This window comes from Anastrepha obliqua, chromosome 3, assembly GCF_027943255.1.
Source record: "Anastrepha obliqua isolate idAnaObli1 chromosome 3, idAnaObli1_1.0, whole genome shotgun sequence".
Classification (NCBI taxonomy): Eukaryota; Metazoa; Arthropoda; class Insecta; order Diptera; family Tephritidae; genus Anastrepha; species Anastrepha obliqua.
In genome coordinates, this window is record NC_072894.1 from 55,059,394 (window position 1) to 55,077,678 (window position 18,285).

Sequence of the window (18,285 nt, forward strand, 5' to 3'; positions counted from 1 at the left end):
TACTTAAACAACACTAAAATAAAAAAAATAAAAAAAAAGTTTTTATAGTGCAGTGAATATTTACAAATAGACACCACTATGCTATTTTTTTTTCTAAAACTGTATTCCAAGAGGCAACAATCCTTTGACAAACGGAGAAGAATGGAAGAACAGGCTCACATTGCATCCGTCAGCGTGGCCGAAGAACTGGCCAGAAAGGATCAACAATTAGAACGCTTACGCCAAGCATACTTAGACCTACAACAACAAACGCACCAGTTACAGCAACAACAGCAAAACCTGGAACAACACCATATACAAGACAACAGTAGAAGAGACAACATTTTGAAAACAATAAATCACTTGCCAACTTTTACCGGTACAGGAGAAGTAACGGTAAACAGTTTCTTCAGCAGTATTGAGTACTTGCTATCAACTATACAAGATGAAAATATTAAGAAGGAAGCCACAAGAACAATATTTTACAAAATAATCCAGGGGCAGGCGAAAGATACCATCATAAACATTCCCAACCCGGACAACTGGCAACAGATCAAGGAGACGTTAAAACTGAGGTATAGGCCAAGCGTAGAACCACATCAACTATACAGAATGATAGCAAATTTAAAGGTGAATTCGGTGAGTGAGTTAGTAATTGAAGTACAAAACATTAAATATAAGTCAGATGAACTAACGGTATATTATCACAATGATCATTATATTGATTTGTCGAATATAGATAGTTTACTTGTAAATACAATTAAAGAAATGACACAAGGGACTCTATTAGATAAAATCTACGAAGAACGAAACATTAATGATATATTAAAAATATTGACCAAAAGGAGATTAGAAAATACATGTATTAGGCCAGAATACAGGAAATTTAAGACTAATGACGACAGGATATTTAGGCAAAATCGACCTCAAAACAAGAATACATTTAACAACCAGTATAACAATAACAACCAGGGACACTATCAACAAAATTATGTAGGACAAAGTTATTTTAGACAGAATACTGAACAGGCACGAAATAATAATAATAATAATAATGATAATTATAATAATTCAGGACGATTTAGAATTCAAAATAGTGGGGATAATAACCCATCAGGCGACTTCCAGCGTTTCGGGCAGGTAGGACACCCTAGGCCAAATTTCAACCAAAATAGATGGAATCAACCTACGCAAAACCTAAACGAACCCATGGACGTTGATAATATAGAACGTTATGGTATACACAATATCCAGAGGGTCGGGCAGGTAGGACACCGTAGGCTATGTTTCAGCCAAAATCGCTTGGAACAACCTAGGCAAAACCTAAACGCACCCATGGAATCCAGAAATGATGTACAAAACTATAAGTTAAATAAAGTAATAGACAATTCTGAAATAAAAGAATGTAAATGCGACGAAGGTCAATTTAAACAAACCCCAAATAATCAAAACCATTTTTTTTGGGAACAACCTCAGACTACTTACCCCACGTAAAGTTAACAATTAATAATAAAGAATATAATGCATTAATAGATACCGGTGCAAACATAAGTTTAATAGACAATGATATGAAAGAATTTAAGAAAATATTACTTACAAAACCAATTGAAATCAGTACAATAAATGGAAAGAATATAATAAGATATGAAGTGCAAACAGACGCACCTAAAGAATTTAACGTAAATGAAAATGCGAAAATCAGGTGGAAAGCGACAAAATTGAAAGGACGAAAATACAAATTTGTCATAGGCATTGATTTAATGAACTGCTTTAAAACAATAATAAATCTAGAGGATGGTCATATCCTTCAATAATAGAATAACAAATTTTACAGTAAACCCATATAAAAACATCCAAGTTTACACACTGGAAGGATCAGACTTTGACTGGGACAGAATTCAATTGAACCATTTGAATACAGAAGAATATAGAGAAGTGAAGGACATATCGAATAGATTCAAGAAATTATTTTTTAAGGAAGGCGACAAGCTGACCAGTACAATGGAAATTAAACACGAAATCAGAACAACAACAGAAGCACAGATAAACGCTAAACTATATCGGTATCCACCACAACACGAAGTAGAGGCTAGACGACAAATTAAAGAAATGGAGGAGCAGGGAATAATTAGGAAAAGCTGCTCTCGATATGCGAGCCCATTAATAGTTGTACCAAAGAAGTTAGATAATTCAGGAGAAAAAAAGTGCAGGATAGTAGTGGATATTGGAAATTAAATGAAATAACAATAGATGATAAATTTCCACTACCAAACATCGACTCAATTCTGGATAAGCTAGGAAGAGCACAATACTTCACAACCCTAGATCTAGCTAAGAGATATCATCAAATTTTAACCCTCATCGGTTGTTAGAATTCGTATTACATATACATATGTACGTTGTTTGGTATGCGCACGAATACAGGATTAAAATCCAATTAAAGAAAAAGCAGACCCATACATTTTTTGCACGACTTTTATTGTTTATTCATTCCTTATTTTTAATTTCAAAACGATGTTAAATGAAAACAAAAATGCGAAAAAAGAATAAATATTTAGGAAACGTAAAAATTCAATTTGAAACTATTCGACAGGCACAATTATGGCAAATTGAATATTTATGACTAGCACAGATAAATCTCGCACACTTTTCACATCGGGAAGCGAAAACATTACGATTGTTTTTACTGGAACAAATATAACATCGGCCTCTTTTGTTGTTCGGTTGAAGATGAGACATTGATGTTTGAGGATGCAATTCAGCATGGAATTGCTGTGACATACGTGGTGGATGACTACGGTTTGTAGCAAATGGAACTGTGAGTGCTTCACCCAATTCCTCAAGAAACAATCTACGACGAATGTTAATATTTGTTTTTTTTCTATTCCAATCAGAGAAAATACGGCTGAAAATAATATATGCGTTCAATGCACTTATATCTAGCATATTGCAAAAGAGAGCCATTGGCCAACGATTAACTTTTCTCTTTGATCGAAACGTTCCTACCATTTGGTCGAGCGTATCTACTCCACCTTTAGTTTTGTTGTAAAAAGTAATCAAATTTGGCTTCTTCTTCGCTGATTGTTCAATTTCTAAGCCTCGATGATATGTGCTCAACAATGTCACAAATCGATTTTTTTTGGAACATATGACAACAAAATGGTTTGCAGTTGTGGCTCATAAACAAATTCTGTATGAAAAACTGGCTTTCGCTTCATATCGAGCGGTATTGGTGGTAATTCAGCTCGATTCTTTCGTATTGTTCCCACTATCGTCATTTTTTGCTTGTGCAAATCCTTAGCCAGCGCGTATGTTGTAAAAAAATTGTCACAAGTAACGTTTCTACTTGTCAGCCCATGGCACAAATCAAGCACAACACGTTGCCCAACATTTCTTTCCACAGCAGTGTTTGCAATACGGCCAAGATAAACTTGAGCATTATGAGTGTAATAGGACTCTGAATCGCAAATTATCCAAATTTTTATTCCATATTTTGCCGGTTTTGATGGAATGTATTGGCGAAATGGACATCGGCCACGGAACGGAACAAGTTGTTCGTCTATTGTGACTGTTTTTCCAACAGTATACAATGTCTTGAGATGTGCAGTCCATTTGTCAAACACAAAAATTCTCGTAAAATATCAAAGATATTGTTAGTGATGATTGATTCTCCGTTAATAACTCAACACAATATTTAACACTTAACAGAACGTACTGATAGAGAAATTTTCTGAAAACATGCGAAAAAAGCTAACGAACACTCAAATATGTACCGGTACAAAAAGTCATCCCATTATCTTTGACACTGGTAAGCGCACGCATACCAACAACAGATATGTAAGTTTTTTAGTTGGGGCACTTACAGCCCGCAACGCCATCTGTCATTCAATGTAGTAGAAATACTTGCTAAAATATTTAGTTGGACAAAAATTCAAATCAATCGATGAATATTTACTATATTAAACAGAGTTTCAAAAAGTGAAATGGTATGCACGCGCATACCAACAACGGATGAGGGTTAATGGAAGAAAAAGAGAGGGAAAAGACGGCTTTCGTTACACCCCACGGACTATATGAATTTATACGAATGCCGTTTGGACTGAAAAATGCCTCAGCGACATTCCAACGACTTATGAACGAAACATTACGCGAATTCATTAACAGAACATGCGTTGTTTATCTGGACGACATCCTAATATTTAGTACTTCTCTAAAAGAACATATAAAAGCAATAACAGATATTTTCAAAGTATTAGAGGACGCAAATTTAAAAATACAAATAGACAAGTGTAATTTTGACAAGTGAAGGACTAAAACCCAATCCAAATAAAATAAGAGTAATTCAAGAATTAGATATACCAAGAACAGAAAAACAGATCAAAAGCTTTCTGGGTCTTACAGGATACTATAGGAAGTTTTTAAAAGACTACGCCAAAGTGGCCCAACCGATGACAAAATATTTAAAAAAAGGCGTAAAAGTGAATTCAAAAGACCCTACCTATGTCGAAGCATTTGAAAAGTTAAAACAACTGATTAGTTCTCATCCAATATTAAGGTATCCCAATTTTGATAGACAGTTCACATTAACTACGGATGCATCCAATTATGCAATTGGTGCTGTCCTTTCACAGGAAGGACACCCGATTTGCTTCGCATCCAGAACATTAAACAATCACGAACGAAATTATTCAGCAACAGATAAAGAATTTTTAGCAATTTTGTGGAGTGTAAATTACCTGAGACCATATTTGTATGGTAAGAAATTTAAAATTCTTACTGATCATCAACCCATTAAGTTTTTATGCACAAAATATAAAGGAAAGGATATATCGCCAAGACACCAACGATGGATGCTCAAACTAGGAGACTATGATTTCGAAGTAGACTATATAAAAGGTAGAGAGAACAAAGTAGCGGATTTTCTCAGTATAATAGAAAAAAGTGAAGATAATGTTTTGAAATATGAAGATGGTGACAGTTCCAATAGCATAAACCTAATTTCGCTCGATGGGGAGGAAGACAATGTAAGCATGGCAACAGTACATTCAGCAGAGGAGAATTTGGGATTATACTTACAAATAATAAAACAGAGAATTTAGAGAGATACACGGAAAAAGGATAATTTTTATTGCAGAGTGTGATTTTGAACAAATGGGAGAAATTTTCAGAAGATATATTTTAAAAGGAAAAATTGGAATATTTTCGGAACTAACCGACCACAGCTATAACATAGTACAAGAAAAACTGATTAGTATGTATTCGAATGACAACAAACTTCAATTCACTAAGTGTACAAAAAGAGCATAAGACATTGAAACAGAGGTTGAAGCCATAAAACGAATCTCTTTTTACCATGTTAGAGAAAGTTTACGTTCCGGTATTTTAGAAACATACAATCAAATAAAAAATAAAATCTATTACCCTAAGTTACTGGAATTGGTTCACTTGGTTCTAAATCAATGTGAAATTTGCCAAGAAGTCAAGTACGATAGGAAACCCATAAAACAAAAATTGAGTTTCTCAGAAACACCAGTAAAGAAAAATGAAATTATACACATAGATACCTATGTCATGAAGGGAAACCATTTTTTAACAGTTATAGATAAATTCTCAAAGTTCGGAGCAGCGTACCTCTTGAATGATAGAAATCATATTACCATTGTTGAACAGTTGAACAGGAAAATAATTGCAGATAACGAATTTAAGGCCGCGAGAATAAGAGAATTTTTGGATACTGAAAATGTAGAGCTTCATTTAAAAAAACCTAATAGCCATACTGGCAATGCCGATATTGAAAGGTTTCACAACACTATCGCGGAAAAGTTTAGAATTTTATATAAATTAGAAAAAGGTTTATCAATTTAACACTTAATACAGAAAACCATACGAAATTACAATGATAGATTCCATTCAACAATAAAATGTACACCAAACGCAGTACATGACAATAAAATAGATCCGGAAATAATAAAAAAAGATTTAGAAGCTAAGAAGCATAAATTTATAAGCAATCTAAATAAAACCAGGGAAGACTATAAAGAAGAAAGAACAGAAGGATTCATAAAGAACTATAAAGCGGTTAGGCATAAAGAACAACCAAAGTATAGGAAGGAAAAATTAGAAAACATTCATCCTAACAACATTAAAAGACCATCAAAATTTGCAGATACTAACTATGATATTAGTACTGACATGGATAAGACATAGTGACACCACGATAATTTTAACGGAACTAACGGACCAAACAGGATTTGTTGACATACAAATAAGAGACCAAGACATAGTTAAGGACAGTGATATATTACTCCATATAATTGACGTTAAACAAATAGAAGATATTATTAATGAAATGACAGAAAATATTATACAAGTAAAGACAATTAACAAAAATGTATTACAAACAGAATTATTAGAAGCGAGAAATAAGTTAATGACATTAATACCAATAGAAAAAAGACATAAGAGAGGACTTGTAAACGCAATAGGTACTGTAGCAAAATGGACATTTGGCACAATGGACGATGACGACAGACAGACAATTCAAAAACATTTAACACAGATGGGCGAAATGTTGAATCAACAAATACACATAAATGAACACTTTAATTTGGCAATGAAACAAATAAGAAATATTGTACAAGATAATAGGAAAGAAATTGAAAAAGGACTTATGCCCGAATTCTGTAAGCAGTCTCAAGTCACTAATTGAGACTTTTCGTGGTGATATTTGATTTTGAGACTAATTGCGATTCACTAAGCAATCTCACGTCATTAGTCTCACAAAAATATGTCACTAATTAGTGATCTACTTCTGAGCAGCTCACAAAACGAAAAATATGGAAGAGGAATTCATTATTTTATATATATTGCAAAAAAGGCGCGAAAATGAAGCGAAGTAATATGTTTTGGGTAAAAATTTCTTAAGAACACGAAGAATTGTGTATTTATTGACGTTTTAGAAATCTGCGTAGACGGATTCCGGCAAGTTTACGCAGCACGGAAGACCCATTCCTTCTGGAAGAAGACGTTTTCAGGAGTTTTTCAGATTCCCGAAATCCTTCTGCTGGGAACTTATTCAAGATCTCAAACCACTTGACAACTTTGAGCGGAATTCCCAGCTCGTTCATTTCAACGGAATGTATATAGAGATGCAATTCAACATTTATCGATTATTAATTTTGTTTGTCTCAATTGAATTGTTGATAAACCGATTCTGGTAAAAGGTTTATAAAACAGAAATTAGAAACGTTATTCTGTATGAGCTTAGTAATATTCATATTCTTTATGTTTTTGATGAAGAATTTCGCTTGATAAATGAGTTTAAATAATTCCATTACATATGGAATCGATAAGTGAATTTTTGATCAACTTTTTGACTATCTCTAGCCGATACGTGCCATCAGCTGACTGTCTATATTTATTTTCACCATGATATTTGATGAAATTCTTGTGACTTTCCCTTACTGAATAGCAAAATCGTCTCAAGTCACAAAAAGAGTCACTAATTTATAATCTCAATTTTAGTGACTTGAGATGAGATTTGCTTACAGAATTCGGGCATTAATAGTATAAATAAATTCATAGACGAAGAAAATCAACAACATATCGAGCCATTACCGCCAAAATAATGTATCCCACACCATAATCGATTTTTGTTTTGTTATCGAAATCGATAGTTCAACATCATTTGCATCATCTGTCAAAATTTCATGGCTGTAGATTAAACCGTTATGATTTTATAACAAAAACAATTTTAATGTAAATGCATATGGTGACTTGTTTACATTTTCTTTGAACGCTTGTGTGGGATACAATTAAATTCTCTTTTAAAATAAATGAAACATAAGGGAAAAAAATAAAAAAAACACAATTTTTTGAGACTTTAATTAAAGATAAAGCTTTAGAACAATATGTCGAAGGCATGAATTTGTTTTTTTTTTTGCAAATATGTTTTTGTTTTCAATTATTGGATATTTTTACAGCTCTCCCTGGTACTATATAGCGATTCAGATGTATCTTTCGTTGATTTAAATGGTTTGGAAAGTTTAAAAGAAGTTGAGGAGGAAACGTGGGTTGGGAAAAGGGGCTACAGAAAGCAAAAGAGAATACCTAAAAGGCTGCAAGAAGTTAAGAAAAAAATACGAGTGTTTTGCCCAACCCGTGCTTAAAGAAAAAATGTCCAAATTCGTGTCATGATAAAATTTCTGAAGATGAAAGAGTAAGAATAAATGAACATTTTTGGGGAATCGGCAACAAAATTAGACAGAAAGATTGGCCATGATGCCTGTTGATTCGATACATAGTACAATTGAATCGTTTATTCGGAATAGGACTATTTGGGCTCCAAGTGAGTGGTACACCATAATATCAAATGCAAGAACTAACCCAAGAAAATATAATTGTATTGAATTAACTAACAGTGACTTTAAAGACTGGAAGACATTTTCACAGGCGTTACTTCCAAATTCAGTGAAAATTCAATTTACAAAATTACGCTCTGTTACATTGGAAAAAAATATTCCAAATATTACTCTTAAATATGGCTACTTTGATGAATCTGAAACCATAAATTATGATCTAGATTCAATTCCACGATCCAGACGAAACTCCGAAATAGTTTGTGAGGGACCTACTCAATTATATGATGATATATTAAACATTTCTTCTGCTAAATATAAGGATTTGAAAACGCTTTGCGATAGAAAAACTTTACCCGTAAAATTCCAACACGAGTATTTAAATTTAAAATGGGATGGATCTGTTAAAGATTTGCTACTTGAAACCGACCAGGAAGATAGTATTTAGCGTTCTTTATATATTTTTATCTATCGTTATTCAAGTTTACAAGATTTTAATATGAATAACATTACTTTGTTAACAGAAAACTTTAAATATATGAATTACATTACTTTATTTTTGTTTTATCGAATATACTAAGAAATGTATACATTTATTTTTTTTTTTAATCAAATGTAATTTAATTTTAAGGACTAAGTAAAAAAATTAAATAAAAAAACACGGGAAGTCACTTCCTTAAAATAAATTTTTGTGTAACCCACACACTTTTTTAATAATAGGTTGCCAGAAGGAAAGCAAAAAAAATGTATCCCACAAAAACAACCCTTATGATGCAAATATCTATTTAAAATTATTAAAATTAAATGCATTACACAAAAAAATATTTACATTAAAAATTTTAAAATAATGGCTTTATTCAAGCTGATTTAATTTAAAAAAAACCTTCCCCTGTAAAATTTCGAGTTTGTGGGATACATTTTTTCGGCGGTTATGGCTCGATATGTACTTACAACAGATGACAAAAATTCAGTTAATAAAAAGTAAAATAGAACAAATCCAAGACAATGTAGTCGCAGCCAAATATGGTCTAGTTCACCCAAATATTCGAACAAATCAGGAAATTACCAATTATAACATTGATTTCAATAAATTAAAATATTTACAGCTAGGAATAGCAACTTTTAATAATACCTATTTAATATTAAGCATTAAAATTCCAAAATCATTCATACAAATAAAAATAAGAAAAAATGTACCACTACCAAATAAGAATCAAAAAGAAATAGAAGCAGAAATAGAGGAAGTTTTTACTTATAAAGATAAAATTACAAAATTTGAAGAAAATAAACATTTCAGACAACTAAAACCCAGCACTCATGGTATAATAACGAAAAATTGTAAATTAATATCAAGTAAAGAATTAGAAATTATAACACTAGACGAAAAAACAGTCCTAGTTAAAAATGCATTCAATTTATTTGTAAACAACACATGTAATATAAATGACACTGTTTTGAACGGAAATTACGCAATCCAATTTAACAATTGTTCAATAAAAATTAATGATTATTATTACTCTAATTGGATTGAAAGATTCGAAGGAAATATTATAAGATTGCAATATGACAATATAAAGAATTTTACAGAAAAACTTACATTCGAACAAATAGATGAAGAGAATAAAATAAATTTCAAAAATATATCTAATTTGAAAATTCATAACAAAATCATATACGGGTGTAACTTTTTCTAATTTTAACAATAATATTAATAATTGTCATTTGGAGAACAAAACTAAAATATATTCAAATAAATGTAAATAAAAGAATTCAGGAGAATTCTAATCTAAAGGGGGGAGAAGTTACATATACAAACAGTTACATTGATTTCAAAGCCAATGCACCTGATAAATTCCAAGAATTTTTAAATAAAATTGACAATGGCAGTAACCAAATATGGATTTCCGGCACATGTCGCAATTCATAACCTTTCCAGAGAATAAACAATTTTTTATTAAAACATAATCAGCAATTTTTAGCAAGTAAGCAAATATGTACACATATAAACCTTAAGTGAAATAATAAAATCTGTATATGTTGCACTTCCGCTCCCATACCGTAAATGCAATACTAAATAATATTAAACAATTAATTTATTATTTTTCGGTCGCAATTCTAAGAAGAATTAAGAAAATAATAAATTTTAACAAATATTGTCAAATTCGCATTTATTGCATTTCCGTTCCCATTACGAAAATGCAATGTTGAATTACCCTATAAAAACACAAATGTAAATAGTTTTAAGTCAGTCTTGTTCCTACCGTTCATCGGAGTAGTTGCGGAGTTTAATAAATAAACGAAATAAACGGAAACAAATTTAGTTTTTTTTTAACGCGAGTTAACGGCTAAAACGTAAATCGTGCGCACTCCACCTAAGTTTCGTGTCGAGCGACATACCTAGATACTTTGCTGTATTAGAGCATGGTACTTTAATCCTGTTTATGTATATTGGCAGGTAGTTGGTCTTTTTGTTTGTAAAGTTAATGTGTACAGACTTTGTTTCGTTCAGTTTAATGTGCCATTTATCTGTCCAATTGTATATTTTATTGATAGCAAGCTGCAGTTGTGTAGTAGACTCTATTTCTGTCTTTCCGACGGTTAGTATTGTAGTGTCATCAGCAAATGTTGCTATAAAGCAATTTCTGCTGTTTGGCAGGTCGTTAGTAAAAAGTAGATAGAGAAGAGGTCCAAGCACACTTCCTTGCGGCACACCAGCTTTTATCTCTTTCAGTTCAGAGAACTCATCTTCGTACCTGACGCGAAAATAGCACTCAGACAGGTGCGTTTTTAAGATATTAAAACATTTTGTTGGCAGTACATTCTTTATTTTCCACAGCAGGCCAGCATGACATACTTTATCGAAAGCTTTAGAGACATCGAAAAATACAGCCGAACAGACATTTTTTTCTTCATATGTATTCTCGATGATACGAGTTAATCTGTGAATTTGGTCAATAGTTGAGTGGCGCGCGAATTAAAAGATTATATTCATTATAGTTTGAATTCGGTCTTAAGACTGAATGTATGATTTTATTTGGCATATGCAAATGCCCTCTTATTTTCGCTTAATGTTGCCAGCTAAGCATAAAACTAAATGTATAATTTTATTTGGCATATGCAAATGCCCTCTTGTTTACGTTTAATGTTGCCAGCTAAGCATTTTGCAACGGAAGCGACGGCGACGCTTACGTTGCTCAAGCTTTTGCAACTTGATCCCTTTTTAAATACTTCTGCAAGATTATGCTGATATCGTCATTATCAGCATTCCCATGCACAAGTATATTTGATTGTGTAACTCCTCCCCCTTTTGATGAGGGATTCTCCTGGATTCCTCTTTTACATTTTTTATAGGTATATATTCCTATGAAGAGGAGTACAAGAGCTATTGACATTATACCGAAGCTGTTGGAGATTACGGTTTGTGTTCTGATTTCTTTTATAGCTTTAGTGTTTTTAATTTCTTCAAATATGATTTCTTTGAATGTCTGTTTTTCAGTAAAATTAAATGAATTTTCTTCTTCTTCTTCACCAGCGAATGATTGTATATATATTTCTTGGTTATTCTTATAATAGGTTTGGTCTATTAAAATTGTACAATTTGAAAATTCTATTAGGAAGTTTCCTTTTAATATTTCGCTGTTGGTGGTTTCGTTACAGTTATATTGGATTATGTTATTGTCTGCATTACTTATCAATAATGTGCCTTCATTTATTAGTTTTGTCTTAAACTCTAAGTCTTCTACCATTTTACAATTTTTCTTAGTAATACAGTTTGAACTGAGTTTCAGCTCTTTTATTGTCTTATTTTCTTCATATGTGTAAGTTTTGTTCTCAATTTTTACTATCCTTTCGGGACTCATGTCGATTCTTTTATATCTTCGGTTTGTTATTGGGGTTATTATAGTTATTGTGGTTGTTATGATGTTAGTTGGTATTTTGATTGCAATGATTATGTTATTTTCGTGAGTCATGACTCCCATGCGGATTAGTTTAATTTTGTAGAAATCTATGTTATAGAGTGTAAACTCCTCTTTTGTTAGTATTGAAGGATGAAAAAGGTTATATTTGGCTGACGCTATTGTGTCCAAAATGGTGTCTACCTTATCATGTAAAAATTTCAATTTCAATAACTGATCGTGGTACATTATATTTGCTTTGATCATGTTATTGAATGTTTCTATATTGTTCAGGGTATTGGTTATTTTTTCCCTGTCATCTAGTATTGCTTCTTTTAAGGTGTTAATGGATTTTTGTAAATCATTGTTAATTTTTTACTTGTTCGTTAATGTTTTTTATTATGTTATGTTCGTTTTCTTGATTATTAAGAAGGTGGTTCATAATGGTCTCCCTGTCGTCATCATCCATGAGACCAGTGAGCCATTTCTGAGCTTTTCCTATTGCGTTAATTAGACCGCGTTTCTGTCTTGTTAATGGGTTCGGGGTTATTGATCTTATTTTAATTTTTATGGTTTCTATTTCGATATCTAGCCTATGCCTATTTTGTTTAACAAGAATTTTCGTGTTGTTTTGGATTATATTAGTTAATTCTAATATTTCCATTGGGTTGATAATGTGCAAAACCATTTTCGACTCGCTGACCAGTTCCGCTGTACTCTCCCCCAAAGATATGAATCCGGCTTCAGCCCGGATTGGTGTTATATTGATCATTGCTGTCGACAGCGTTGGCAACAGGCACATGATGAGAATTGTAATTGTTATCTGAAAATTTTGTAGGTCTTTTAATGTTTGTTGTATGGATATTCTGTAAATTTGCTTTCCTGAATTTCGGTTCTTCTTTGTGTCTTAGGTTTTTATAATTTTTTATAAATCCTTCTGTTCTATTTTCTATGTAAGTTTCCCTATTTTCATTTAGTTTCTTTATTTTCTCGGTTTTTTGTGCTGACATTCTGTCGTACAATTTCTGATGATCTACTTTATGATTTTGTATTTCAAACGGTGTGGATTTTGTGGTGGTGTGGTAAGTGTTATTGTAGAAGTATACAGCCCTTGCCATTTGTTCAATTATAGGTCTTTTCTCTTCTATGTTTAGGGTGCGGATTTTCTCCGTCAATGTATTGTTAAGCCTTTCGACGTCACTATTCCCGGTGTGACTATTTGGTTTGGTTGAGTGGTATTCTATACCTTCCTTTTCTAAAAATTCTTTGACGTTTAAACTATTGAATTCGTTGTTGAAGACAAACTTTTGGATTTTCCCTTTTATTGATAGGAATTGTTGGATATGTTCTACTATTGTAGTGCTGTTCCTATCGGTTAATGGCAAACAAGTGGCGTGTTTTGAAAATTTATCGATAAATATTATATAAGATTGCTTCGAGTTTACGTATGTGTCTACATGTACTATCTCGCTGCATGTTTTTGGTGTTTCTGTTATGTGGAAATTGTTCCTAATGGGTTTTCTATCGTATTTGCCACCACTGCAAATGTCACAATTATTTATTATTCTGTGGATGTGGGTCTTAAGGTTGGGGTGGTAAATTTCGAGTTTAAGCCTCTGATAAGTGGCATCTATCCCGCAATGGCCACTTTCATTTTTATGAAATAAAGCTATTTGGGTGTGTAATTCATCTTCGGATTCGATATCCCTAGCGAACCTGGTGCATTTTACGAACTTTATCTTCGGGTTGGAGGTATATTCTTTTTCTAGTATTTTCTGGAATTGGTAAAACTCATGGTCGCTAAGGTGTGAGAAAACTCCTATTTTTCCTGTTGTTATTTCTCGTCGGAGGGTGTTTACTGCTTGGTTATCTTCCAAGTCTTTTTTGCTAATGTAAATTCTTTTTTTTTCGAACACCTGTACGATGGCCTCAGGTTTTCTCTCCGCAAAAATTAGCTGTACTTTGAATCTGTTAACGGCTGTTTCTAGGATAGGCATGTCGAAACCTTGATCTTCTTCTTTAGAGTGAACCGTTTGAACGGCTAAGGACCTATTGTCTTCCTCGTCGGTTGATTCGACCTCCATTATGTTTATCTCGTCCTCTCTGATCCTACTCAGGAAATCAGCGATATTGTTATTTTTCCCTTTTATATATTCTATGTGGAAGTTGTACTCCCCCAGATTAATGAGCCATCTCTGTAATCTTGGGCTTATGTCTTTTCCCGTATATTTAGCCATCAGCCACTTTAACGGTTGGTGATCGCTTTCGAGGTTGAATTCTCTTCCATAAACATATGGTCGGAAGTACTTTACAGCCCAAATTATGGCTAGGAGTTCCTTCTCTATAGTTGAGTAATTACATTCGTGCTGATTTAACGTTCGGGATGCATATGCGATTGGGTGGCCTTCTTGAGAAAGCACTGCCCCTATCGCGAAATTACTGGCGTCCGTTGTGACAGTGAATTTCTTGGAGAAATTTGGGTATCTAAGGACTGGACTATTTGTAACTAGTGTTTTCAACTTCTCGAATGCTGCTATGTAACTTGGGTCATTGATGTTGATCATCTCGTTTTTCTTGAGATATCTTGACATAGGGAACGCTATTTTTGCATAATCCCTAACGAATTTTCTGTAAAACCCTGTCATTCCCAAAAATGATTTGATCTGCTTTGTAGTTCTGGGTAGTTTTAAGTTTTGAATGATATTTACTTTGTCTGGGTTTGGTTTGATGCCGTGAGTGGTCAAGATGTGACCTAGAAATTGTGTTTCTTTCTTAAGAAAGTCGCACTTGTCTACTTGAATTTTCAGATTCGCTTCCTTTAGCGTTTTGAATATTTTTTTGAGAGTCGTCATATGTTCCTGAAGGGATGTGCTAAAAATTAGTATGTCGTCCATGTAGACGACACAATTGTTGCCGATAAAATCCTTCAAGACTTCATTCATGAGTCTCTGGAATGTCGATGGGGCATTCTTGAGTCCGAACGGCATTCTGACAAACTCATAGTGACCTGACGGTGTTGAAAATGCCGTCTTTGGTCTGTCTTCTTCCCTAACCAGAATTTGATGAAAGCCTTTCGCCAGATCGAGGGTTGTAAAATATTGGGATCTACCTAACTTATCTAGCAGAGAGTTCAAATTGGGAATCGGGAATCTGTCATCGACCGTGAATTCATTCAGTTTACGGTAATCGATGACTATTCTGAACTTTTTTGACCCTGAATTATCGAGTTTTTTCTCGACAATCCATAAAGGACTGTTATAGGGTGAATTGCTTTCTTTTATTATATTCTGCTCAAGCATTTCTTTTATCTGTCTATTTATTTCTTTTTCATGGATTTGGGGATACCTATATATTTTAGAATATAAGGGCCTGTCCACTGTAGTAATGATTTCGTGGGAAATCCGGTTTGTTGCTGACAAAACATCTCCCTCTCGAAAAAATAAATCATCGGACTCTGAAAGTAGAGTTTCGATGGCTCGACATTCCTCGTCGTTCAGATGTGCGAGGTTGAAACGAGCTCGTATGTGATCTTCATTTACTGGTTGTAAAGCACAAGCGTTGTGCATTGATTCTGGGTATTCATAATCTAAAAAATAAAATTTCTTGTCGAGTAACCTTACGTATCGCTCGGTACTATTGACTTGAGCATTGAAAGCTTTTAAAAAGTTTTGGCCTATTATTGCCGAGAAATTTTTGTTTGGAAAATCTATGAGTTTCCACTGTAGTGTTCCTAGGTAAGGTATCTCTTTTGGAAATGGTGTGGTTATGGCGTATTTTACGATGTTAACACCGTTAAGGGTTTTATAAGAGCATGGTTTGGTGAGTTCAATTTTAGGATACTGGTGCTCGACAATTCTTGATTTTAGGATGCTTGTCGTTGCACCGGTGTCGACTAAGCATTTAATTTTCTCTTTTCCTATTGTCCACATTATTATGGGTAAGGTTGCTCTAGGCAAGGTATCAAAAAATTTATCTCTTCCTCTTCTTCTGCCCGATTTTCTTCCAAAGTTCCGATCTCCATAGCCATGGAATCGTTCCTTTGGGTGTCAACGCTCATATGAGACATTCTTGTCTGTCTTGAACCGTTGTTCCTATTGTTATAATTGTTATTATGGTTGGGTTTAGAATTTTGATTTTGACCGGGTTGTGGCCTGTTATACGATTGTTGAATTGCCTGATCGCTCTGAGGTGGGCCGGCGTTATGATTGGGATTCGACCGTCCATTCAGACTTTGTCTGGCATTGTTATTATTATAATTGTTGTTATTATTATTGTTATTGTTATTATTATTATGGGGTTGGTTATTTTGGCTTGGCTTGTTGTTAGTGTTATTTTGTTTATTGAATGTGTTGTTAGATATTTTCCTGTACCTTTGTGATATAGCTCTGGGGTCATCCAGTGCTTTGATGTTTGAATACTTTGCTTCTAAGGCATACATAGATATACCCTGATCGACATGAATTCTGAATGGAGTGTCTATTTTATTTATTAACATATTTAATAAATCTCGATCTACTTTGTCGTTCTCGTATATTGCTGGTTTAAGCTCATCAAACATATATATTTTATTTATTTCACATTTTGCCTTTTCAAATTCATTAAATAACTCTCTTAAATTACTTACCTTAATGAATCTGCATCTGTCGAACACATCTTCGTAAGTCGTCTTGGGCCGCATTTGTTGCATCAGCTTGGCTTTCATCTGTTCCCAGCTCGGCTCCATCCCCAATTGTCTGACAAAGTTCGCTGCTGCTCCTGAGACTTTTTCATTGGCAACAATGTTTGTGCCGAATTGAATCAATAGCTCGTTTCCCTGGCATAGCGCCATAAGAAATTCGACAGATTTTATGAAAGCCAACACGTCATGTTGGTCGTCCAACTGTCTTAGTTGACGGAACTGCTGAATTACGTCTTTGTTGGACATCCATTGGGTTGATTGTTGTTGTTGTTGTTGCCTGAGTAGGTTTAGGGCTGCTTCCTGTTGGAGTACGACCTCCCTCAAGTTTTGAAGCTCTTCTTCCATCGTTGTATCTTCGATTTTACGGTTTTCGTCGAATTTGTGAGCACTATTTTTTCTTGGATACATAAGATTGTAACGCACTGATTTGTTGTTTGTGTTTTTAATTGTTTGTATTTGTCTTTTGTTTACTCGCACTAAGTAATATTTTAACGTTTTTATGTTAATTAACTTCGGTTAATTCGGAACGTTTTTGTTCGAGTTCGACTGCGCCAATTAAAAGATTATATTCATTATAGTTTGAATTCGGTCTTAAGACTGAATGTATGATTTTATTTGGCATATGCAAATGCCCTCTTATTTTCGCTTAATGTTGCCAGCTAAGCATAAAACTAAATGTATAATTTTATTTGGCATATGCAAATGCCCTCTTGTTTACGTTTAATGTTGCCAGCTAAGCATTTTGCAACGGAAGCGACGGCGACGCTTACGTTGCTCAAGCTTTTGCAACTTGATCCCTTTTTAAATACTTCTGCAAGATTATGCTGATATCGTCATTATCACCATTCCCATGCACAAGTATGTATATTTGATTGTGTAACTCGCGCGAAATCCAAATTGGTGTGTTGGTATTATTTTTTTATTTTTTATGATATTTCTCAGGCGCTTTATCAAAAATTTTTCCAACAGTTTTGAAAGGATGGGCAACAGTGAAATTGGTCGATATGATGCTACATCGTTTGGAGGCTTTCCTGGTTTTAGAATCATGATGACATCAGCTATTTTCCAATAGATTGGAAAGTATTGCAGCTTAAAGTAAGCGTTCATTATGTTTGTTAGCTTAGTAATGATGTTTCGTGAATCTTGTTTGAAGACTTTGGCAGTTATTAAATCAAACCCTGGAGATTTCTTCGACTTCAACTTTTGTATCTCGGCGCACATCTCATAACTGAAGATGAGATGTACAAATGACATGTCAAATGTGTTCATAATTTACTTAAAGCTTTAACATTTACGAAATGGGGCGCTATACGCTTGAACAAAATTGGGAAATATTGAAAACCTATTCCCAAAATGGTGAGTCTTATTCTTCTTC

General features: G+C 33.6%; 1 pseudogene; it reads left to right on the plus strand.

The window, feature by feature from the left end:
* LOC129242009 (uncharacterized) overlaps positions 1-18,285 on the plus strand; it is a 114,021-nt pseudogene that overhangs the window by 26,122 nt on the left and 69,614 nt on the right.